The sequence below is a fragment of the Xiphophorus couchianus genome, chromosome 12, assembly GCF_001444195.1.
Source record: "Xiphophorus couchianus chromosome 12, X_couchianus-1.0, whole genome shotgun sequence".
NCBI classification, from domain to species: domain Eukaryota; kingdom Metazoa; phylum Chordata; class Actinopteri; order Cyprinodontiformes; family Poeciliidae; genus Xiphophorus; species Xiphophorus couchianus.
Window position 1 is genome coordinate 11,195,254 of NC_040239.1, and position 26,381 is coordinate 11,221,634.

The following is a 26,381-nucleotide window of genomic DNA, read 5'->3' on the forward strand; positions in this document are numbered from 1 at the left end:
CAGAATGATTAGCTTGGTAGTTTACAATAATCAAATAATATGGTGATTTAAGGTAAATCTATAAGGTACATACTCAAAGTGAAAAAAAAAAAAGGTAATAGAGAAAAAATACCTTGAAGGGAAAAATATAATATTTCTCATTTATCCATCATATTAGGTAGATTAGTATGGAAATTTATTCACTAAGTCTTTCCTACTTCAGGCAACGTTGGGGGATTGGAAAATAGTTGTAGTGGGATAAAAGGGAGTGAAAGCAGTAAAGGGTAGGGAGAAAGATCATGATTGATTTAAGTAAACAGCATTTGTATGAATTTGTCCTGTTTCATAATCTTTCCATCACTTCTTCTCACTATGCTATACATTTAGCCATTGCTGATTTTCAAAAATTAAAATAAGATCTTGATATTTTTAAAATGTGCTGTTAGTTAATTAAAAATATGATGTCAAACAGATTTTTATGTTGTGTAAACATTTTTAAACCTCTCCAAGGTAGTGACAATGGTAGGAATCTGTTCTGTGGGTTACTCGTTTGAATACCCGTCGTGTCAGTCGTGGCCTTATGCATGGCAGCCTTGCTTCTATCACACTACCACAAAGTAGTCTACAATACAGTATCGGCCATTTTAAACTTTAAATAATTACTGGAGATCTTATTCGTCCGTTTTGGACTTTGGCAGTTTTTTTTGTTTTATTTTTTACAAGTCTTACTGTGAAAAAGAGTTTTTTTTTTTAAGGGTTTTTTTTATAACTAAATTTAGCTAAGTCATAAAAATAACATCAATGGGCTGTCCTTTTCTTCACTTTTTAATTTTAAACAATAGAAGAAGGACAGAGGTGCTGCTTGCGTTGCACTTTGAAATGTGCTTCCAGGGAACTTTAAATTTATGCAAAGAGTAAGACATTTTGTTTAATCAGGAGTTAGCTAAGCCACTGGGATATCAGCAGTTAAGCCTGGTGAAACGGCGCTCTATCTGATCCGTCTTGTTCTCACACAAGACACCGGCTTTGAACGTTGTCAAAAAATCTATACAACAGCCAGGCCATGCTGTGTAGCATGATTGAATAAATGAATTTTTTTTTTTTTGTAACAGAACAATTTTTTCATGTTACAACATAAACCAAAGAATGACACAAATATTGATCTTCTCATTTAACCCTTTGTCAAATGACAGTGAAGGAATTTTCCCAAAATATACAGACAATTTTTAAATTTTTTATTTTATCCCTTTTTTTCTATAAATGATCCCTACGGTAAACACTGGACACAAAATGTAAAAAAAAACGTTAACTGTTGGGAACTCATACATACATGAAGCCTTCTTGACTTATAGTTTATTAATATTGAAGACAGCAATTTATATTCAGATTGACCAAAGAAAATTTGACATTGGATGCTAATTGAAGGAGGACAAATTGCCTGCGGCAAAAGCATAGGTGAATATAATTTTAAAATGTAAGGAAAAGTTTTTAAAAACAACGTCAAAAAGAACCAGAAAGATGAGAGGTGATGAGAGCAGTGAAAGCAAATGAATGAAGCAAGTAAGAATATGCAGAGGAGTGAGAGACGGATTTTTTTCATAGTAAATCCATGGGGAAATTCATGTCATTTTGGCGAAAGAACAAAAACATCCGTTGTGTAAACATTTTAGTTAACACCCTACAGTCACCCAGCAGCCAGTTACTTTGTTTGTTCAGAAAAGTCAGGAGAAGCTTTATTCCCCAGGTGCAACACAGTCAGTGCTGTCTAATGACAAATCAAGTTTACTGATATGGCATAATCGAGTTCAAACCCACTAATTTTAAAGTACATTGTCTACATGTACATATCCGTACATACAGCTAAAATCAGTTATTCATATAAATTGTTTAAGAATTTTTTTTTTATTATCCGATATTAAATCAGACCTAACCTTTCCTGTTTGTTCCATTTTATTCCGCCAAAATTATTTGTTTGCTTTATGCCAGAATAATAGATTTTTTAAAATAATTTTTACAATTTTCTTCAAATTCAGAAGTGTAGATACATTTTCTTAGTAATCAGTATAATTTTCTTTTAAACAGCAAAACTGTGGTCAAATGTTTTAAGCATGTTTTTACAAGGTTCTGCATCAGTTGGGGTGACTTCTCAGATTTAAGAGCGATTCCTTTTTTAACCAAATGTTACAGTGTTTCCTGTGGTGATGTCCGTCAGCTTTGCTATCCACTCAGACTCTGCATGTTGGTAGCAAAAACAGGCTCTGACTTGAAAGCCAAGCACTTATTTTATGTTAAATGTCTTTTATTTTTACTTATTTTCTAGAGATCCGTTTTTATTTTAACATTACATTTGTTTCTAAATTTTGATATGATGATTTGTAAAAGAAACAAAAGGGTGAGAATTTTTTTTATAGGCATTGTGATAATTTAAGTGTATGTAAACTTCTCGATTTAAAGAGAGTAAAAATATTTCCTGAATGAATGTTTCCCTAATTGTTAGCAAACAGAAATATTTTTTATAAGCATCCCATTAAACATTAAGTCATAGATTGTTAGTTGGTCCTTAAATATTGTTTAAAATGTTCTGATGCAGTTGGCACAGTCAGTCTGACACCCTTTATCGCGATACACACTATATAAAAGCAGAAGGTGTTCTTCATAGGAGTGACTGGATTTAATGTCCCACAAAATTCACTTAATTTACTCACATTGGGTCCCAGCATTCATGGGAAAATAGGAAACAGTGTGTCAGCAGCTTTCCAACCCATTCTTTATGTTTCTACCACAAGCACTTACTCTAGCACAATAACGACGCTATTTAAGCACCAACTCTCAGCTGGGCCAAAAGAAAGAACTGCTTTTGTCAGGTGCTGCGGAGACAGGATGATGGGGACCAACAACCATTTAAAATGTTGTGTGCTATATTTAAAACTTGTGAGATGCTTTGATTTTTTAACTCTGAAAGTTATAACAAAAAAATGTGTATACACAGACTGTATATATTTTTGCTTTAGTCAAAAGCAAAATGCCAATTGAGCACAAAGAGGAACTGATGAATGTAGAGCCAGAGGAGGGAGAGAAAATGTTGTCACTCTTTGGCCACTCTTCTATATTTTGAATGCGTCAATTGACTTACGAATGAAATGAGTGATTAATGGATGGTAGAATTATGTATACAAGGAAGGTTAAAAGGGAAAGCTTATTGTCTGTGACCTGGTAGCAATCTCTACAAACCTGGCAGCAGAGAGTGACTGAGATTAGTAGCCAAAGAGGCAGAGAGCTACCTGACACAAAGGTTGTGTCCTTGTGCTAAACAAGCCATAGTTTTACCAGAAGGACTAACTGGCCAAGAGATAGAAAAAGGGGCGGACGTGCCGTGGTGGCGGAGGGGTTAGCGCGACCCACATTCAGGCAAACGTAGCCTCGATGCAGCTGTCGCGGGTTCCCCGACCCGACGACGTTTACCGCATGTCTTCTCCCCTCTCCTTCCCCCTTTCCTGTCAGCCTACTTTGAAAAAAGGGACATTAGAGCCCACAAAAAGACCCCTTGCGGGGCGATAAAAAAAAAGAAAGAAAAAGGGGCGGTCCTCACTCAGCCAAAACTGTGAGGTGGGAGAGGTGCATAATAGATTCACAAGATTGACCATAAATTACCAGACATAGAAGGAAAAGAGCTTTTAATCATATAATATACAGGTAAGTGCTAAATGCTATAAGTCAGAGAAAGAGCCAGAATTGCATGTTACTGTTATAATAAAGAAAAAGAAAACGAGTGATGCTTGGTGGTTATTTTAGTTCCTTTTGAGAACCACTGTGATACTTTTTTGCATAATTCAAACTTCAGACAAATACTCTGAAGTGGCTGTTTGTAGGTTTAGGCCTATAAAATGCCACTTCATTTCAGGAAAATACAATAAGAAACACTAATGACAATAGGCCTTTGCTGGCGGGCATATTATCTTTTAAAAATAAAACAACCTTGTGAAATGGCATAGAAAAAGACTAATGGATGTGATTTGGGAATAAAGAGGTTCTAATTAAATGACGAAATATATATTTTTAAATATCCTTTGTATTTGCATTTCAGTTTGACTTATTTCCACTTTTCCACTTCTCTTTGCTAAACTTAAGCGTAGAACATAAGTTTACCATAAATTGTTTGTTTTTTCTTTTTTTTTTTTACATGTCTCTTTCTCCATTTTTCTCTGAATGCTAACAATTACCCTCTTCACTCCTCCACTAAATAATCAGTAAATATTGGCCATAAACTTATTAAAAACACCAACCAATTATCCCCCTTATAATTACAAAGACCTCATTCACACCATGATATTTTATTTTCCATTACATACGCTTTACTCCTGCCATAATGAGATTTTCCCCAGGTGGTAGTTAACACTCACAGACGAAATGTACTAACAGACTCTCAGGTGTTTCTTTTGGTGTTAGGTGAGGGCATTATTACCTTATAGGAGTCATTTTAGAAGGAAGAACTGATACATTTATGCTTCATCTCACAATACAGACTTTGATTTGTGTGTCTGGATAGCATGCTGCAACCAAAGTTCACTGCTGAAGAAATTGTTATAAAAATTCAGATCTGATTGTGTCAGTTTTTACAAGTTCACAAGACACCATCTGCAAATGTTTACAACTAAGCAAATTGTTTTAATTTCAAAATTCAAAAAAGCAAATTATAACAATTAGCTTATGTATACATTGTATAGTGCTATAATAATAAAACTAATAATAAATATTTTCACTTCCGGTTGTTGGATTGTGGCAGGAGGGAAGAATAAATAGGAGATATGAAAATTAGAGCTGTTAATCATATAATATTAACTGCAAATTGCAACATCAGCGGTTGCAATTTGTCCAGAAGTACGCTCCCCTTATCTAGAGGAACTCAACTGCTATTTAACACTAAAGATTTATTGACAATTTATTGATTTTATGTTCAATTCAATTATATTTTAACATTTAACCAGTATCAATTATATTGTGGTTCAGCATTTGTTTCCATGTTGGTGGATGTGTCTAATTTACTGAATAATTAAGTTTTTGTTCCTCAGTTGTTGTTTTTTTATCCATTATGTTCCTGTTCATTGAGTTGTACTGTTGTCCCTTCTGACCTCCCCTTTTCATAGCTGTTCTTACTCGACTTTCTTGGTTGTCCTTCTTGTCTGTCTTTTGCTCTCCCTCACTTCGTCTCTGCCAGCATGGCCTGCAGGCTTTCAGCAGCATTACAGCGTGTAAACCTCGGATTACAGCAGCTAGGACTACATGCCTCTGTGGATCGCACATACACAATTGCGTGAACATGTACTGTACTCACCCACATACCGTCCACACACACACACATGCAAGTTTGTATTTCTACCCATATTAGGAGTTTGTATTGGCTTCCATTTATTTTAGTAACTGCAATTTTGCTCAATCCTGACATTTTCTCTAGCCCTTACCATGACTAGTTTATTTGTTACTCTAACTTTAATCAAAACTTAATTCACTCCTTACCTCGAAACCTAACCCGTAACCTTAAACAAGGAGAGTCACAGAATTAGGCTTTGGTCTCCATAAGACCTATCAGTCTTCTGGATTTTAGTGAATATGCCAGAAATGGTCCTAAATAGGATGGTTAAACAACCACACAGAAATACTCTTGTCATTGAAACAGGGCTTCTTTCAGAGGCACCAAACTGTCTTGTCACAACTCTAGCTGATGCGAGATGTGTCAGTCATTGACCTCTGTAGAATAGCCTAAAGTACATTATCCCAGTGATAGCTTTTTTGTTGCTACCCCTTGCAAACACAGTTATACATTCTTTGAATAGATTTTATCTTCGATGAAATTCTACCAGCAAAGAAGATTACAGATTTCAAGGGATAAGCAGGATACACAGCAGTAAGCAGGAGAAAAGTTATGCAAACACAGCCTTTGAGAGAGGAGCTAATGCTCTGGTGTATCAAGTGTGATGGAGTGAATAATGGCAGTTGAGAAAATCCTCATGAATCAAAACATTGGGGTTGTAAATAGACTGGTTTTAAATGACTTGCTTGTGGTCTCATACTGTTTGTGTACATAGATCGGACAGCAAAATGTCAATTGCAATTTAAACTTGGATATTTACCATAATTAGATATATTTCCTAAGAGATACTGTTGTGGTAAAGGATGGTAAAGTACATTAACATCTTCTATTGATCGGACAAGGTTCTAATAGATGCCTTTATTGAACAATCAACAACAAAATATTTTCATAGTTATATAGACATGGATACAGAACTTTTTTATTATTTATATCTGTGCCTTTTTGTTCACATACTTTTGTGTCTTGAAGATACACGTGTCAATAGATATTTAAACAAAAAGGACATGTAAAGAAAAGCAGGATGGCCACAAAGAAATGTATCTTGCTGTTAGTATGAATAAAAATGGGTGTATTTTGTCAGGCAGCTGACTTTAGAACGCTCTTTTTAATAAATAAGACATGTGGAAACATTGCACAGCATCTAAAATATTTTGTTAGCAGAAAAGCTGATGACAACCACAAACATAGATTGGACACAAGAAAGAAAATTTCAGTTAGGCAAGGCACTTTTAAAAAGTAATTAGTTACAATTACTAGTTACTTTTTCATAAATGAGTTAGAGACCATTTTACAATATTGTAAAAGTAACCAATTACCAGGGAAAGTAACTCTTGCTCTATTTTAATTGCTCTCTATGTTAATTGTAACTCTTGCTTTATTTATTTAAATTAAAAAATGTATATATCTTTTCTTAATATAACTTTAAATTGTTCAAATGTTTAAGTAAAACTGAATATATTGTGTGAAAATATTAAGGATGCACTGATGCTGATACCAGCACCACATATCTACCCAATACCATGTGTGTGTACTCATATTCGTATTCATAAAAGTATTCTGATACTACAGGACACAATACCAGTGGATGGGAACAGTTTCCCCCCAAAAGGCAGTAGCTTGTTAGTTTGCGCATAAATGCTCTAACACAGTAAGCGGCAGTAATGCAACATGAACTGAATGGGAGCCAAATAAAAAGAACATGAAGATACGGTAGTCGAGCTGAACAGACTATTTAAAGGCAAAGTGACTTTACCCAGCCGGGTAGCAGAGGAGGATATGTGTCAGCGGTGTGGATGTATTTCCAGTCTGACTGCAAATTATGTGCAGCAAAGTTGTCAAGAGAAAGAGCAAAACCTAACAGTTTCAACACAAGTAATTTGATACAAAAAAACAAACAAAAAAAAACGCGATGCTGGCTTCAAGCAGATTTCCCTTGGGAGCGAAAAACACCAACAACCATCACTGCAGTAAACTCTGACGAAGTGGGAGAAGATGTCCAGAGACAACACTTGCACAGTAAAAATCACAGAGGCTCTTACCCAATACATTGCTGTTGATGGCCAGCCATTATCTGTTGTTGATCATGTGGGAATTTGACATCTTCTCTCTGTATTGGAGTCAAAGTATGAGATAACTACCCGCCTCCACATTAATGACACAAACATGCACAGAGCTGAAGTTGGCTTCTGATTGCAGCTTCTGATTTTGGAAATGGCTAAAGGGCAATTCCACATATTTGTTTCACCACCTTCAATACCTTTAATCTGCTCTGGTTTGAAAAACGATAATACTTCAAGACTTCAAAGCTGTACTAGATTATTCTACGCTAGTAGGAGAATATTTAAAACCAAGTGTGTGTTTTGTGAAACCTTTAATAATAAAATAGATAAATATTAGATAAACAATTTTTATAAATAAAGTTTATAAGTTAATTGGAATGAGTGTATTGATATTTAGTAGTACTTCTATAGGTACTAAATATCGGTAAGTACTTAAATATAAGTACTTGGGCTCGTACTCGCTATTAAAAATTTGGTATCGTCCATCCCTAGATAATAAAAATAAAATTACAAGGCTCAATATCCCCAGTTAGAGTGGCTGCCCTTAAATGAATCGTAATTCCTATTGTTTGAGATGTTTAGTGTTGAGCTTTTTGGATAATGAACAAGGGGTGCCAAATGGGTGTAAATAAACATTTTTTGATCTTCTTTTTGTTATAACTCATTTTAAGGTTAGATAAAGCTGGCAATAACTTGGTGGAATATAATAACTCGATTGTGAATTTTCTTTTGGGATAAATAAAGTACATTGCTTCATACATTTAAAATCTAATGGCATCTTTTCAATAGGAGCCTATGTCTTTTCTCCATCATTTTACTTGAGATCCGGGTCTATTCAGAACACAACGAATAAGGTCTAATAGCTCAAGGGCATAAATCCCATCTCATTATTGAGGGGAATCATAAACAGGAAAATTTCTTAAGAGCAATTTTTTGGGGGGATTAAAGGGGTCGGTGAAGTTACAGTGAAATGTAATGTAAGATATGGTTTAAAAAGTTCTTAAACCACATTCAAGCTGCAGGACCAAAACTGACTTGTAATGCACATCAAACGTGTGTTTTTCTCACTAAACAAACTGTTGAGAAGTAAAACTAAAATTCAAATGTTTCTTCTATGCGAGTTTTGTTCAGTCCGACTGATCTAATCTCTGCTACACCTTTACAGAAATTTAAGGTTCTAAATAAAAAAGCTTTAATGAGTAACTGCTCTTAATAAAATTCCTCATTAACGCTGATTTATTGAAATGGCTCCCAATACAAGTTGCGGACTATTTAAATTATAACTTGTTCAGTTGTGTAACAGCTTGACTGATTATGTTCCTAATTAATAGTCTTTATAAAAACAAACCACCAGTTTGTTTAATTTTGTGCGTATTCCTTTGGCTCATGATGTTGCTGAAAATGTCTTGTCATGGCTGCAGTGTTTTTGCCTTTGGCAGGACAAAATATTGATGGTGTGACATCCTCTTTCAGCTGGAGCATTTTTGCTGCAAAAGCTATATATCTATATAGACTGAGAGATACAGGAAATGCAGAATCTGAGGATAGCTGGCTATGCTTGTGTAACCCACATGTATATGTGTGGTACTGTTAGTGGTATTTTATTTCTGTAGGATTTTGTTTTGTTATTTAATGTTCCCAGCAATTTAGTTATATTTTCATTTTGAGTTTTCTTGTCATACCAGAAACCGCCAGCAGGTGGCTTGTGAGTTACACTCTGGTTTAGACAGCAGGAAACTATTAGAAGAAGAAGAAACCGTAGCTGGCTGTAGCACGTTGTGCGAATTACCGCATGCTATAAGATAAATTCTTGATTAATTCCGGTAACGGTTAAGAGAAAAGAAGATCCGTGACCTGATCCCTGGCAGTAAAACACATTTTTACTGTGATTTTCTCTGGTGAGTGTTGTAACGTGTTTTTGCAACCGAAATTAAGCTAATGCTAACTGGCGTCATAGGCATTACTGCTCATATATTCCGACAAGGAAGAACAGAGAAACGTAAATAAAACCAATCGGAGAAACGTGTGAGATTAAAATGATGATTTTCACTGTATTGCATTTTTGTTATGTACAAACTAAGAGGTTGGATACAGTGTGATACGTTTGTTTTGCAAGCTTGCCATTAGTTGAATATTATTTTTGTGATAAATGGAATTTATTGCTTCCTGCATACTTTTGAAACTTAATAGTTAATTAAGTTCTATATATATGCAGGTTGGTTTTTTTTAGAACCCCATTCAACTTTGAAGACTGTCCAGCTGCATAGCATCGCAGGCCTGGATTGGATTGCTGAGCTCCAGGTTTCAACCCAAGACCTGGGACTGCTGGATCCGCTGCCTACTTTGCACTGGATAAGATAAGATTTTGGATCCAAAGAAACACATGGCCATTTAACAAAGACTTGACTGACTGACTTAAATTACTGAACTAAGAAAACAAAACTTCCAAAGGACGAACTGAACTATAAGGAATCTGAACCAAAAGAAAATACACTGCCTGATAAAAAAGGTGGACACTTTATGTTGGAACAAAAAAAACTGTACCGTAATATTCTGTTTCAAGTTGTATTAAATAATCTGTTCATTCTTGATAATATGGTTGTTTGTGCTTATTATCCCCCTTTTTGAACTTAGAAAGATAGACTAACTGTAACTTCAACATTGAAATCTAAGTTTCTCAACTTATCTATTCGTAAGTTACACTAGTTGGTTACATAAGTGGCGAGCCAGCCAGGAGGATTTTAGGCTATAAACAACCAATATAAATAATTGATTAGTGATCAGTGTGTTATTTGATCATACTGATCAAATAACAGTGTGATCAAATATTGTCTGATAATAACCAGACAAAATATGGCTTCTGTTGCTGACATTGGTAGCGAGCATGGTGTAAATGACAGAAAATCAATCCTTTTGAAGGGCATACTTGATGATGACACAGATGAAGACATTGTAGAGGCTGTATCATTATATGGTAGTGTCAGTAAAATAGTGAGACTCAAAGACTTTCAAGTGATTGTTGAGTGCGACTCAGAAGAGTCGCTAAAGCTCATCAGTTTCCCCTCTGTGATACAGTCTCCTAAGAACCCAGTCTCAAAATGGTGTTTGGACAGAGTTGAGGTTTTAACTACTCCCACACAATCACAGTCAGCCATTGATGAAAACCCTGAAGCCACATGTTCCTTTAAAACTGTGCAGAATGAACGGGGTAGCTCAGATAGTACTGGAAGTGAATCAGACAGCAGTGGATCATCTGTTATATTCAGTCCTCAAAAATCACAACCTCCACCCAGTAAGCCATTAAAATCTGTCTCCAAATCACAAGGTGGAACAGAGAAGCTTAAGAGGACAAGAAAGGGACAGGCAGTACGACCAAAGGAGCAAGCCAAGGGCACTGCCACAACCCTAGACTCTGACATACTAAACCCACCAGATGTGCAACGAATAATAGTGGAGCATGTCATTAAGAGTGAAGCTACGACAGCTCCAGGCTCCAAGAGACTGCGTTCCTTCTCAGGCAGAGTTCCTAAACCGCCTGGTGAAGTGGATTTTGAAACATGGTGTTTACATGTTGAACTTATGTTTCAGGATGGCTATACAATGGATGTGCAGCGACGACTGATTCTGGAGAGCTTACTGTCGCCCGCAGCAGACATTGTAAAACAACTAGGCTCTCAGTCACCTCCTCAAGACTATGTAAAACTCCTCCAGTCAGCCTATGGCCTTGTTGACGACGGGGAGGAGATCTTTGCCAGGTTCCTCAGTACTCATCAGGACGCAGGTGAGAAAGCATCTGAATACATTCAGAGACTGCAGACACTTCTCAGCACTGCGATCAGACGGGGTGGTGTAAGTGAGGCCAATGCTAATAGACAACTTTACAAACAGTTTGTGCGTGGTTGCTGGGACCAGACTTTACTGTTGACCCTGCAACAGAAACTGAGAAACGATCCTGCCCCAAATTTTTCAGAGCTTCTTCTTGAATTAAGAACTGAAGAAGAAAGAAGATCTCTAAAAGTAGACAGAATGCAACGTCACCTTGGAGGGTTTAAAGCAAAACCTCTTGCCCAGTTTCATGGCATTCCAGATCCCACCCCCACAACTAATCAAGACACAGATTTAATGCAGAAATATATAACAGAGACTGAGAATTTAAGGAAACAAGTGGCTGAACTTAAACTACAGCTAACTGAAAAAAGAGCCCAAAGACGAAAGAAACACGAACAGAAACATGCCAGTGCTTCAGAACCTCAACCACCACATTTTACAGAACTGCAAGCACATCAACCTGTACACAGATCAGCTCCAAAAGCGTGGTTTTGTTTTAAATGTGGTGAAAATAACCACATTGCCCGAGAGTGCATCAATGCTCCAAACAAAGACCTTGTTGATAAAAAGAACAAAGTATTAAAGACGAAACAGCAAGAGTGGCAAGCTAAATATGCCCCAGCTTTAAACTGGACAGGGTTTCAGTAGGGGGACGCACTGAGACCTTACCAGAGTTTAGTCCCAATTCGGAGCAAAGTCCAAAGCTAGCACAAGATAACCAAAAGAACAAAAGACTGGAACAAATAGATGACATTACCAACTCCTGTTCAGCATTATCGGAGGAGGCTCTTTTGAGTGCTCTGGTTGGGTCAAAACGTACTGCTAGCTTGACTATTGATGGGGTTCACAGCGTGTGTCTTCTAGATTCTGGCTCCCAGGTAACCACAGTATCAGAGACATTTCACAAACTACACCTACCTGCACGCCCGATTCAGTCTGTGGCCAAATTGCTTGACATAGAGGGCGCAGGGGGTCAGCAAGTACCCTACTTGGGTTACATAGAACTCAATTTGTGTTTTCCAAAAGAGATTACTGGGAGACCTGAGGAAGTGAATACCCTAGCACTCATTGTACCAGACTGCAGATCAAACCAAGAGATTCCAGTTCTCATTGGGACAAATGTTTTGGATGTGCTTTATGAGACATTCACATCCTACAAAGAGTCAGACACAAGTGTCAGACATTGTGACGGCATTCCAGTGATCCAAACCATGTTCAACAGAATCAAAGTTGATGAGAAGTGGTAAAACAGGAAAAGTTAAGCTGTTGAGCAGAAAATGTGTCGCAGTACCAGCTGGTGAAAAAGCTGTATTGACAGGCTATGCCAGACATGTTGATATAAACCCAGGTAGTCCTCTGCTAGTAGAATCCACAGCATCATGCTTGCCTGGGGGTTTCCTATTTTGCAACTACATTATGACAGCTCCCTCAAAGGCTTCTTTTAAGCTTCCTATTCTGGTCAAGAACGAGAGTGCTCATACAATCAGAATCCCTGCTGGTCAAACAGTGGCTGAACTATATGCCCCCTTGTCAGTGTGCTCTTTAGCTTCAGGCTTGAGTAGTAACACAAGGACTAGCTCTCAGTCTCCAAAGTCTGTTGCTGAGTTTGATAACATCAAAACCACTACAGACAGCCCACTTAAGTTTGACTTAACTGATACTCCTCTCTCCGAAGAATGGAGGCAGAGAATTATGGAAAAGCTCAACTCAATGTCAGATGTTTTTGCCATGCATGATTTGCATTATGGACACACAACTGCTGTGAAGCATCACATTCGACTTTCGGATGCAACTCCATTCAAACAACGACCCAGACCTATACACCCCTCGGACTATGAAGCTGTCAGACAGCATTTAAAAGAACTTTGTGAGGCTAACGTTATTCGTGAATCTGAGAGTCCATTCGGATCACCGATTGTGGTGGTTAAAAAGAAAAACGGGGCCATTAGGTTATGCGTCGATTACAGAAAATTAAACAATCAAACCATCAAAGATGCATACGCCCTACCAAACATTGAAGAAGCTTTTTCAGCCTTAACAGGCTCAAAATGGTTTTCTGTTATGGACTTAAAGTCTGGATATTATCAAGTTGAGGTTGAGGAAAGTGACAAACATAAGACAGCATTTGTTACTCCTATGGGATTTTGGGAGTTTAATAGAATGCCCCAGGGAGTCACCAATGCGCCTAGCACATTTCAACGTGTTATGGAAAAGTGCATGGGAAGTCTCAACCTCAAAGAGGTCCTAGTCTTTCTGGACGACCTCATTGTGTTCTCAAGTTCATTGGAGGAGCATGAGGAGCGCCTCATGCGTGTCCTGTCAAAACTCAGAGAATTTGGACTCAAACTTTCCCCGGACAAGTGCCATTTTTTCAGGAAGTCTGTTAAATATCTCGGTCACATTGTCTCAGAGAAAGGCGTGGAGACTGACCCTGAAAAAATAGCTGCCCTCACCACCTGGCCAAAACCCAGAAACATAAAAGAGCTCAAATCATTTTTAGGGTTTGCAGGCTATTACAGGAGGTTCATTAAGGACTACTCTAAAATCGCAAGGCCCTTAAATGATCTCACTGCAGGTTGTTACCCCCCCAGAAGGTCTAACAGAGCAGGAACAAAGCACAGCTCTATTGTAGATCCAAGGAGACCTTTTGCTGATAAGTGGACTGCCAACTGTGACGAATCCTTCAACACTTTGATACACAAACTGACAACAGCTCCAGTTTTAGGCTTTGCAGATGCTAAACAGCCCTACATCCTTCATACGGATGCAAGCATTCATGGACTTGGTGCAGCTCTTTACCAAGAGCAAGATGGGCATCTGAGAGTAATAGCTTTTGCAAGCCGGGGTCTGTCCAACTGTGAAAAAAGATACCCAACACATAAACTGGAGTTCCTTGCCCTAAAATGGGCAGTAACGGACAAGTTTTTCGATTATCTCTATGGTGCCAAGTTTACTGTTGTGACGGACAATAACCCTTTAACATATGTCCTGACGTCCGCCAAGTTAGATGCAGCTGGTCACAGATGGTTGGCTGCACTTGCCACCTTTGACTTTCGTATTCAGTACAGGGCTGGAAAATCAAACCAAGATGCCGACGGTCTCTCCCGCAGACCTCATGTGCAAGATGAAATGGACAACTCTGCTAAAGATGAGGACGACCGTATTGACCGGTTCATGTCTGACATCACTCAGAACGTGACTGTTTCTCCAGAAGTAGTACGTGCAATATGCCAACGACACATTGTCCACTCAGAATTTCAACCACAGTCTGAGTTGCCCTTCCTTGGCTTTATTGAGTGTGTTGCTATTGATGCAAATGCTATTCCACCAGATTACAGCCACACAGACATTTTGCCTGGCTCATGCACTTTACCACAAATGTCTCAACGTGACTGGGCTTTAGAGCAGAAGAAAGACCCATCCATCAGCAGGGTCATAACCTTGTTAATGGGGGGGAGGAGACCACCTCACAGGACGAAACAAAAGGAAGACAGAGAAGTCCAGCTCATGTTACGGCTATGGGACCAACTAGTTATGAGAGATGAAGTGCTTTACCGGAAAAGACTTCTAAATGGTGTACCATCTTTCCAACTAGTTCTGCCGAGGACTTTTCGAAATGAGGCTTTGGACAGCCTACATGACTGTATGGGACATATGGGTGTAGATCGCACCACAGATCTGGTTCGTGCACGCTTTTATTGGCCACGCATGCTCACTGACATAAACAACAAAATCCTACAGAAATAAAATACCACTAACAGTACCACACATATACATGTGGGTTACACTTGGTTTCCAGTCTTTCATCCGCACAGCATCCACTCTGACCTTCTGCTTTAGTGGATCTTTTGCAAACCTGAAAAAGCTATACGCGGCCCATGTATGGAGAGCTTATTCTTGAAATGATTCACTGCTTATTGCGACAGACCTAATTTTAATCAATATTTATCTTCCTTAAATTCAAAAGTAATGTGAGCATCAAGAAGTCAAAGCCTTAGAAGATGTAGAGTCAAGTCATTAGGAGCTTGTCAACACCATGAAACATCAATGGATCAAACCATGAAACGTAGTGAACTCATAAGGTGTGAATGCTAGATTTTGTTTCCCATAAATGTTTGAAAATGGGTAGCTGGGTAATTTTCAAACAGCAACTACTTCAACAATTGACATTCTCAACAGGTAGCGCTACCCATCTCAGAGCACTTTGTTGAAAAATATATATTGTTTTTTCTTAGGTGGAAAATGGCAGGCAGGAAACGGCTACTCCAGAGCGAAGAGAAGAACATTATGTGACCTGAATTTAATTCTTGTCGTATTAGAAAAGAGGAGAATACATGTCTCTGTGACTATAGCTCAATTCCACCCTGCTTTACCCGATTCATGTTTCAAAGGTGTTGAAAGTGCTTTTAGATTGATCTATACTTGGCATAATCTGATAAATGTTCCTTATAGCACATTTTTATACAGCTATCAGTGTTAACTTTGACAAGAGGCAGACATTTTTGTCCCAGAATTTGTTGGGTTGGCGGTTCGATTCCCGCTCCGTCCACTTCTGTCTTTGTGTCCCTGATCATGACACTTCAACCTGCCTTGTCTGCTGATGTTGGTCAGAGGGCCTGGTGGTGTCGGAGTAAGGCAGCCCTGACTCTGTCAGACTTCCCTAGGGAAGCTGTGGCTACTATTCAGTAGCCTTACCACCATCTGTGTGTGTGTGTGTGTATGCGTGAATGACTGAGTGTAGTGTGAAGCTCTTTGAGGTTCTCTGCACTTGATAAAACACTAAGCAAGTACAGGCCATTTACCATCACGTTGTAACTGATTTTAAGGTGATAAAATGCAGGTCGTGATATATTATACTTGTTTCTGAAAATGAAGGTCAAAATCCAACTAACACTTAGGTTTTTAACATGCCAGCAGGATGTTAACCAACAAAGGATTCAAAAGAGGCTAAGTGAGGTTTTTCAAACCATTGGACCCTACACAAAGAATCTTAGTTTTTCATTCCTTCAACTTCAGATAATTTCCTGGACAACCAGCATTTGACATCAGTCAGACTTTGAATGAAATTATTTACGAGGTTAATGTCAGCAGAAACATATATTCAGCTATGTGTCATCTGAATCAGAGTGCTAATCAATGTTACAGAGTCTGATGATAGAGCAAAGTGGACTTGTGTAAGTTAAACAAAGTGAACAGAAAATAGATGAAGAGATGTTGCTTTAAGTACCTTGTATTCTTTTCTGTAGTTTTTCACTCTTTCTGTGTTTCCTAGCAAATTTGTCACTTTGTAATGTGTGTTCTTATTCTCTACAATTGTAAAAAGAACATCTGGGCTACAAGTGAATCTGTGAAGTTAATGTCTGGATAATGTGATAATAATAATTACACAGAAGCCATTTGTATAGAGTTAGGTTGGATTGCAATGATTAGATTTTTTATTAGGTATTTTTAAGTTTAAGTTTAAGGAATCCTTTTAAACTACGTTGAAAGAGAACAAGAAATCTGCCTGATCAATGTCCTCAATTAAGAAGCTTGAAGTGAAAAACTATTAAACATCAAAAACTTATCTGAATCCACTATTGCAGAAAAGAAGACCAAGCAGACTTATGATGAGTCCCTTGTTAGGATCTTGCCATGCCTTCACTCACAAAGCAAAATTATGCATGTCAAGTGATTGAAAATTTACTTTTAGAAATATTGTGAACTTATATGGTTGTTAGCCCTAACGTATATATATATATATATATATATATATATATATATATATATATATATAAAAAGGGGGGACTGATTGAGATTTCTGAAAAATTGAGAAGCTGCTAGTCTTTCATAATCTGCAGCGTTTTAATGTTGACCCAGATAACTCTCTTGTCTGTAAATGTCAAAATATAATTGTGAAACCATATCTTATTTTTCAGTTTTTCCCCCACATATTAAAAAGTATCAGAGAGAAGTGATATAATGTTCCACCTCATGCTTTTTTTGGTGATGTGAATGCACACTGCTAAGGCACACATTCCATTTAATTATTCATTTCATGTGCATGTATAATTTCTGAGTCCACATGTATGTCCATGAATTATGTATGACAAATGGGCATTTTGATTTTTCTGTTTAACTTTTTGCAAACAGGTCATATGGACTTGCATTCATTCCTGCACATCTTTACAAAGCTTTATGAGATGTGCATAGTGTTCATAGAGGACCATGAAAGATAGAACAGGACAAAGGCTGTGCGCCTCTGATAAAATACTGAGTGTGATTACAGAAAGAGGAACAAGACCTACAGGCAAATTTGCTGAACCTCTTGTATCTAATACCAGCACTAAGTACACATCAAGCAATGATTAATGGAGAGAAAATGTTAAAAAGACAAGACACACTTGATTACTTTCTCAGTCATTTTCATCAAAGAAGAAGTTTGCAGATAATCCATCAGATCAAACTCTAGTTTATCTTCTAACCTTTTTGGAGTCTTTTTATAATTTTACTTCAGTGTTTGTCAGCTCACCCCTCTTTTAGTTTCCTTAGAGAGGAGTTAATGCAGTGCAGACTAAAGCAAAATTGACAACATGTTGGATGCTTTTCTTATCTTTGTGTGCAGCCTGTTTTATTGAAGTTTTGTCTTCACTCTGCCTCTTTTCTATTACTATTTCATCAACAAAAATGAATGAGGATTATTAAATGAAAACAAATACATGCAAAGATAAAACAAAAACATAATATGAAACAAATATCTGTGATGTACTTTTCAGGATTTGGTTTATTAGTAATAAAGGTGATATAATTTCAAATGCCAAACATATCTGGAACTCCGAGGGTAATTGATTTAAAAGACATTTTCTAGCAAGTCATTACATTAATCATAATCAGAAACAAGGCAATTATTTATAAAGCATTTCTTTCTTTGTCAATTAAAAATAACCAAGCAGAAAGCAAATTAAAAGATATGCATTTTAATCATAAAATTATTAATCAATGTAAACTTTGGTATTTGAATGCACATTGAAGGCGCAAAGTTTGAAGTAGATGTACATAACACACCCAGACTGAACCACAGTGAAATACTATTTCAACAATTCAAGCAGGCAGAAACTTGCTGCTCATCTGGGAAATCAGACCAGAGCTTGTTGTTAATGATTGGTTTGTATAGACTTTAGTGGCGTTGGTGTGTAGTGTTGTGAATGTATTTGTGTATATGAGAAAGAAGGTTTAAAATAGTGGCTTATCAGACTATAAATGTGTAGTTTATTAGAGCAGATTTTTCAGCAAATAATCCAATACATATAAAATCAGTCTTTTATGCAATTCCTATGGGTTTGTATGACAAATTGGACAAATGTAGATGTTTGAATCTTGGTCATGTAAATAGCCACAACACAATAACCTAATGTAAGATTCAGTACAAATCTGTCACATCTCATTTGGAATTGAATAAATCACTGTTTATCATACAGGTCATACTTATGAAGTCTACTACTACTTGAACTATTACAATTAAATGTGTTTTAATGCTGTAATTCGAAGGTTGTCTTTGCTATTTGCAGATGATGTAGTTTTGTTGGCATCTTCAAGCCAAGATTTTTGGTACACACTATTGTAGTTCATTACTGAGACTGAAGCTGTGGTGATGGCAATTGGTTCCTTTCCATATGTTTGAAAGTTTCTTTTCTAAAAAATAGGGGCATAATAACTTCCTCCTGGTTCAGGGCGAGTCTGCCTCATATATTTGACTTTAAATGTCATGATGACTTGTAAATGATTTACGGTAGGAAACAGCTGGAAAGGGAGAGATGAGTCTAGGCTATGTTTGCAGTAATGAGGACTATAAATGTAATTATACAGAATGATAAGGCTCCCGCTCTTTGTACTTAATGGAGTCACTTGACTTTGATGCCTGTCTTGCTTTGAATACTTTCTGGGGACATCTCATCGGTAGTAGGGCCTGGGGCAGACCCAGAACTCACTGGAAAATTATATTTTCCTTACAGCCTGAGAATGCTTTGGGGTCCCCCTTGAGGGAAAGGGATGTCTGGGATTTTTCTCCTGGTTACCTCTGAGAAACGAACTCAGTTGGCAAAAGACAATGGCCAGATGGATGGATCGTTTGCTTATTTTCTATATTTATTGTGATTTTTTATAGACTTTTGTTTAGCTAATGCTCATACAGTTATCTCATCATTTAGATGTTTTCCATCCATATGATGAAAAACATAATTTTTCCATTGAAATTCTAAACATGTATTTTGAGCTAATTAGTCCAATGAATTTGACTATTGTTAATATTCATTATTTACCTACTGCTTTTGCGCATGTATTCACTTAAGTTGTTCATTTGGGATGTGACCTCATTTATTTCACTTTCACATGTGCATAGTTCTTGCATGCTGTAGAAGGTAACAGATGGTTAAATTAAAAAAAGACATTTTTTTTCAGCAAGCTAATATTAACAACAATAGTGATTTTTATTCCAGGTACAGTAACAAGGCAAACTTATAAAAAAAAATTTAATTGGGTAAAAATAATCTTAAAATAAGTATTGTAAAATAGCAAAATAAGGGAGTGACATGTTGGCAGTCTCATATCAGTGCATCAGCATTCGCACAATGCTTTACAGGAGCAATTTAATGCAGAATGTGGGTGTTTCAAGGGAAAGATACAGGCTCCACATGCATAGATTTTGGGGCAAAAATAGAACTTTAGATGACGATGTGGAAGCTGTGCTACTGATCATGTTGTTTTTTTCAATGCAGGATGATTATTTTATTTTATTTTTTACTTCATTTAAATTTATGTTCTTTTGAGCATGGTTCCATAAATGAGTCCCCTGAACTGTCAAACATTTTTTTGCAAATGTGTGATTTGGTGTAAAAAAGGATAGAGGCATATTTTGGGAGATTTGTCAGGTAACTTTCTGTTATTTCTCTCCAAAACTTAAGTAAATTTGTTCCCTTTTCTATGAGATTACCTTTATTGGCTTTTGCCATAGTTTTGATAAAATCGATAATTTTTTTGTTGGGCTGCAAGTAGTTCAATGGCTAATTGCCTTTTTTATTTATAATTTTATTCAAGGTTATACTTTTTAACCAAATACGGCAATTTTATTTATTTATTCATCACAAAACAGCAGTGTTAACTAAAACTGAATCAAAAATGGTTAGATACAGAACTGTATATTTTAACTTTACACATGGAATAAGACTAGAATAACTGCAGTTCAGTCTGGGTTCCATGTCAGAGTATATTTGTATAAAGACTGTGAAGTGAGATTTGGCAGCTGGTTGTGCAGTGCCCTCATACCACTGCAGCCTGGACTCCCTCATTGCTACAAACTGTCCCTCTGTGTTGTCTGATAGAGAGAGACAGTTCAGATGAAGGAGGAGAAAGACTTGGGGATTCTTACTGTTTTTCGATCTACCAGCAGAGTGCTGAGGGAATAAAAAGAGAAGAGAGCAAAGACAACAAAAAGGGCATAAACCTGCTCGGCAGCTTGTTTGTGCTTCTGCCTTGACACTGGTGCTTAACCGCTATGGAGGAACATGACTACTTTGCAAGTCACAGGAGTGTTACAGGACTAAAAGGACCTTGGTCCAGTTTTGTTTGCCTATGTGGACCAATGTGAGGCCAACTGTAGCACACAATTTTTGACATTTATTCAAACATTTTGTCTTACTTTTTCAACTTCCCATGCACATTGATTAGGTTTCAGATGTGAATCACTGTCAGTCCTTTATGCACTTTTCCCACATCCATTCTCTCAAAATGTCATCTGGTATCGATTGCATTTTGAATATGCTATGAAACATTTGTGTAACAATCTGACTAAAAGCTGCAGTTTGTTAAAGAATGTCCTTGCCAAAGACAAACAAAGCGTGACATGCTTAAAAACTCCAGGAACTCCTTAGTGTTTGTCATTGTACTGTATATACGTACAGAACAGTGTCTGATGTTTTTGTTGGGGTGTGTGAGTGTGGGTAAGATGGGTCGGTGAGGTCTGTAGATTGAACGGGTTTGTTGTAACAATAAATCACTCTTTTGTCCCCACACTGCAATGGTCGATGGGCCAATTACTTTTAAATGTGTGTGGTTACACATCTCTTAAAATCCCCAAGGTTTCTGTGTCTGTGTGCTTCTGTGTGCATTTATGTATGCATGTAGTGAGGATGTTAAAGTTTACAAATTCTGTCTGCCTTTTCAGCTGTCAACTAAAGTGATTTGAGTGTGTTTGTGTATATGCACATACAGTATATATGTGCTTTAGTTTTAGTATATTAAAGCTGCAATATGTAACTATTACAAACATGTGTTTTATAGATATTTGTTAAAATTGTCACCATGTTGTGACAATATAATATGAGACAGATAATCTGTGAAAAGATTGAGCTTCTTCTCCTCCAAGTGCTACTATTACAGTCTGATAATTGTAATAATCAGAGCCAGGAGGAAGGTCTTAGTGCTGTTAATCAACCTGTGTGTGTGCTGTTCAATGTACTAATGGCAGACAAAAAACTTAATGTTACAGGAAAACTGTTTATCTGCTGTCATTAGTAGCCATTCTAACTAGCCTTAGCCTTCATGGCTCTGTTGGCACCATGGCACCTGTAGAATAGCAGAGAGAGAGGGAGGCTGTGAACGCCATCGAGACCTTCCTCTTGACTCTCATTGGTTGTTTCTGACCAAGCAGTGTATTTGTGCAGATGACTGCAGAACCACAGGAGAAGGCAGAGAAGCTCAACATTTTCACAGATCATCTGCTCCATATCAAATTGTCATGACATGTTGATTTTTAAAAAAAATAAAAGCTACATACTGCAGGTTTAACATTCATCAAAGGGCTCAGTCCTGCAACTTTTAGATGCATCCCTTGTCCTACTCACTTCAAATAAATAGCAAAATTGCCTCACTAGCATGCAGTGAAGCTCCAGAGTTCTACTAATGAGCTTATATTGGAGCCAGGTGTGCTGAAGCAGGAAGACATCAAAAAGATGCAGGACTGTGGCCCTAGAGAAATGCAGTTTGAGGCCATTGCTCTATAGTCTGTATCAAGTAACCAAGAACTAATTACGTGAGTTAATCAGAAATAAGGTCCGAATAGTTCTAGCATTCAGTAAGCTGAGGTGAGTAAATCTTGACGATAGCTGAAATGAGGTCAATATTATATAATTTCTGGACCATCGTTGAAACTTTTGAGTTGCAGGAGTGCAGCAATAAAAATATGTGCGGTATATATGGCTGAGCTCAGCTGTTTTATTTTTCGACATGTTCCAAATATCCAAGCAGCCTGGCTCAGCTGAGGATCAAACTCTGCATGCTATAGTGTGAGATGCTTATTTAAAGCTATGTATCTTTCTCTGCTGTTGAAAAAAAAGGCAGATATACAGTACTGTAACTGGAGCTCTAGGTCACTGAAAGATGACTTTGTGACTTGATGAAACGTAAACACAAGATTCCTCTTTCTTCATTATTTTTATAATATATTTTATTATTTATTGTCTGAGAAGACCAGAAAGGTGCTCTTCCAGTCTTTTCAACTTTCAGTGTGTACATAGGGTGCAAATGCAGGTTTATTTCAATGTCTGAGGGAGGAATGAGCCATTTATCTGCAGCTATGAAGATAAGCAGAGGCAGTGGGCCACTCAGGCAGTCAGGCTGCCGATAGAGGTCCTCACTTATTTGACCACGAACAAGCACTGTTTTATGTTACATTAAAACAAAAAATATGTGAACATAAAGGTAAATTCAAGTTTATCTAAATATAATTTTGTAATTTATTTGACTGACTCTGCTCTGTTGGCCTTCATTTCCTCTTTGTCTTCCACTTGAATCGCAGAGGGGAAATAAAGACACTCTCTCATTGTTATAATTAATGCATGTGCAAGTTCATCTGAAAGAAGTTAATATGTCAGACTAATATAAGAGGTATTGAAGAAGGAATTGCTTCTGTCAAAAATAAATGACAATAGCATTAAGTGTTTTGCCAGGTATTTCACAGCTAACTGTAAATAAGCCAAAATAAGAAGTAAAGAAATATGTATAATTTATAGAATAGAATGAAATAGAAACAGCCTTTATTGTCCCGCAAAGTGGAAATTTAGATGTAACAGCAGGAACAGATATAAAAGTTTGCACAAAAAGTTCTTTAAGTGTTAAAAAAGAAAAACTATATATATATATATATATATATATATAGTTTTTCTTTTTTTTTTTTTTTTTTTTTTTTAAAGAAAAAGCTCCCTTTTAGAAATACTAATTTATGGCCAGTCAATATTTTTATTCAATCACTATGAAATACTCACAATTTTAATGCAAAAAATCTAAACCACTAGGATGCAAGTTAACATAAAATCCATCTTACAATCCATCTAAATGATCAATAAAGTATCTAGGAAAATCTCATTTTACAATCACACTGCATAAGGATCAATGTTAGGTAACTGTCCAGCCTTTAAAGTCAAACATCTATATAACAAAACCGCTTTGTTTGGTTTTTGCTTGTTGTTCATTGTTGTTAAATATTTCTCATTTCAATCATACTGACTTTAATAAATAGGTTAGAGCTCAGCAGAGCTCAGCAGCTCTCTGCCTAACAATATTAGAGTGTGTAGTTGAAAGTGTATTTTGCAAAGGTTTACTTATTTCCATTTGAGTGTTCTTTGCTTTTTATTTAGGACTGTGGCCCTAAATAAAAATCCACTATTCCAAGGTAAATTCTACTTTCTGAAACTTAAAACTGCATTTGTTATAAATGATTTATGCATCCACTTCACCTTTGTTTTTCATTAGGAAAACACTTTCCCTAGCACAGTTCAAGACACGTCCTCTCACAACCGGTTTGCTTTCATCAAATAAAATGAATAAATGACAAAGTGTCTGTAATTTTGGTGGGCTGAATATCAGCTACTTTATGTCAATACAATTTGGTATATTTTATTGTATTGTGTCCTACGTAATTAATTATATACACATTTAAATCACTTACATCAGCAACTAAAGTCTGGTCTCACCCTTCCATCACCATCTTGTTTTTCTAATAAATTACCCAGCTACCATTCATCTTTTTACCATCTTGCTTCTTAACATCCGTTTAGCTGTCTAGGGTAAACTGGTTTTCCTGAAATGCAAGTTTTAGGAATCAGATACATGTATGCCTGGATTGTCACAAAACATATGAGTGAAAAGTAGGACACATTCTTCTATTGTTACAAAATGATGAAGGGCTGCAGTGACACTGGCAAAGTGTTCAGAAGAATTCCAAGAGTTTGGTCTTCATTCAAATTAAATGTATGTTGGCCCAGCAAGATTACAAATACTCTTCTATTTTATAAAATGTGCCAGAGCTCAGGCATTCATGCAAGCTCCACATCTCCACCTCGAGGCTGAAACTAAGATAGCATGTGATGTAAAGTTTATGGTACACATTTTCATCAATATCATATACTGTATGTTATAGTTTGAGAGAACGTGTCTTTTTATTTTTTCAGTAATAAACATGTACCACAAGACCCATGGTATCTTACCTGGTTTCCTTTTTGCTTCACACACCGGGTTTCAATTTTTAGCCTTTAAATAAGCAACATATGGGCTTCTGTTGAAATTAGTGATTAAATATAGCGACTCTTTGCACCAAAGACCCTTCCTAGATAACAAGAGTTTGATGTCAAGAGAGCATTCTGTTTAATTTTTAAAACATCAAGGCCACTGCAAATGAGAATCATTAGTTACAAAAATATTAAAACTACTGAATGTGTGAAATAAAAAAAATAACTATGAAGCAAATACTATTTTGGATTAGTGGAAAAGAAACAATGGTAATGATTTCTCATTAGAGGCCACAAGTACCCTAGACACGCTTCACAAAGTGCTTTAGTAAAATACATAAATTGTAGACTTTGCACAATCTCCCATTAGGATGCAGATAGAATTTCCTTCTCTCAGTGGCCCACTGGTCAACTGCTGTACTGCCAATATTTAGGCTTTTGATGAAAAACCTGCTCCTTTTTTGCACCTCCACATCTACCAACATATTCCTGTTAGGGGACCAGGTATCCATTGTTTCATTTTTTTCTTGAGAAAATGCTTCAGAAATTCAATAAAATTTTAACCAAATAGAGCTTCATGAAAGAAACCAGTTCAGATTAAGTATTACCATAAGTATCTGTCCCAAAAGGGAATTGCTAAAAAAAAAGACTTAAATCTTACAACCAACAGTAACTTTAGCCTTTTGAAAAATGGATTATCTGACATTTCCTTCCCCCAGTTTGTGTGTGTCTTAAGCAGAAACCAAGCTGTTTAATTCTGTGTGTGCTTCCTAGTGTATTTATGTAGCTGTGTGTTTGTCTTTGGATAGCAGACAGCTAAATCACTTATTTCTTTCCTACTAGTTCTCTGTCCACAGGGAAGCCAGCCTACTTTGATCTTTGAAGCTAAAAATAATATTTTATTGAAAGCATAAGGCAGTACAGAGATTATATAATATGGTCCTGGGGAAAAGACTGGACGTTTATGATGCAATTTGATAGACATCGACGTCTGGGTCAGAACCTTGCAGCACCTTTTGAATTCCAGAAAATCAAAGGTTTTTGCCGATATCCTATTATCAAAAGTGCATCTCTGATAGAAATAATCTGACTTTTCAAATAACAATATTTTTAAATGTCTGATTAAATTATTGTTTTTTATTTAACATAATTGCTTAGAATTCATATCATTTTGTGGAATAAATAAGTTTTAGAAATTCTTCACATAAAAAGAAAAGAAATATTGATTTGCAAAACAAACACCAATGTTATTCTTTACCACATTCTTCTAATGTTTAGGCTCATCTACTAATCTATACATTTAACTATTTCTCCCATGTTCTTGACTAATTACTTTGTGATTCCTCTGATTTTTGTTGGGGCTTTTTTTTCCCGGAAGGAAATTTGGTGTCTGGCATTTGCAGAAGTTGAGATAGGTGCATTTTTGTTCATAATGTAAAGAACTTCTGTTCTATTTCTGTTTAGATTCGACAAACAAAAAGCTATTGGTTTTGTAATACACATGATTTGAATAGATCCTGTTGCATATCACATGTTAAAGTACATAACTTGTTAGCTATAGAGTCACACCAATATAGCAAACTGGGTGCAATAAGTTGCAAAACATGT

At 36.7% G+C, this 26,381-nt stretch overlaps 1 protein-coding gene and 1 long non-coding RNA gene across 6 annotated transcripts in view; both read left to right on the forward strand.

Moving 5' to 3' along the window:
- grid2 (glutamate receptor, ionotropic, delta 2) overlaps window positions 1–26,381 on the forward strand; it is a 517,587-nt gene that overhangs the window by 370,149 nt on the left and 121,057 nt on the right. The gene's annotated exons all lie outside the window — the stretch shown is intronic.
- LOC114154268 (uncharacterized) lies at window positions 8,971–10,001 on the forward strand. Its single transcript, XR_003597539.1, has 2 exons — window positions 8,971–9,305; window positions 9,623–10,001. It is a non-coding gene; the product is annotated as an uncharacterized LOC114154268 (long non-coding RNA).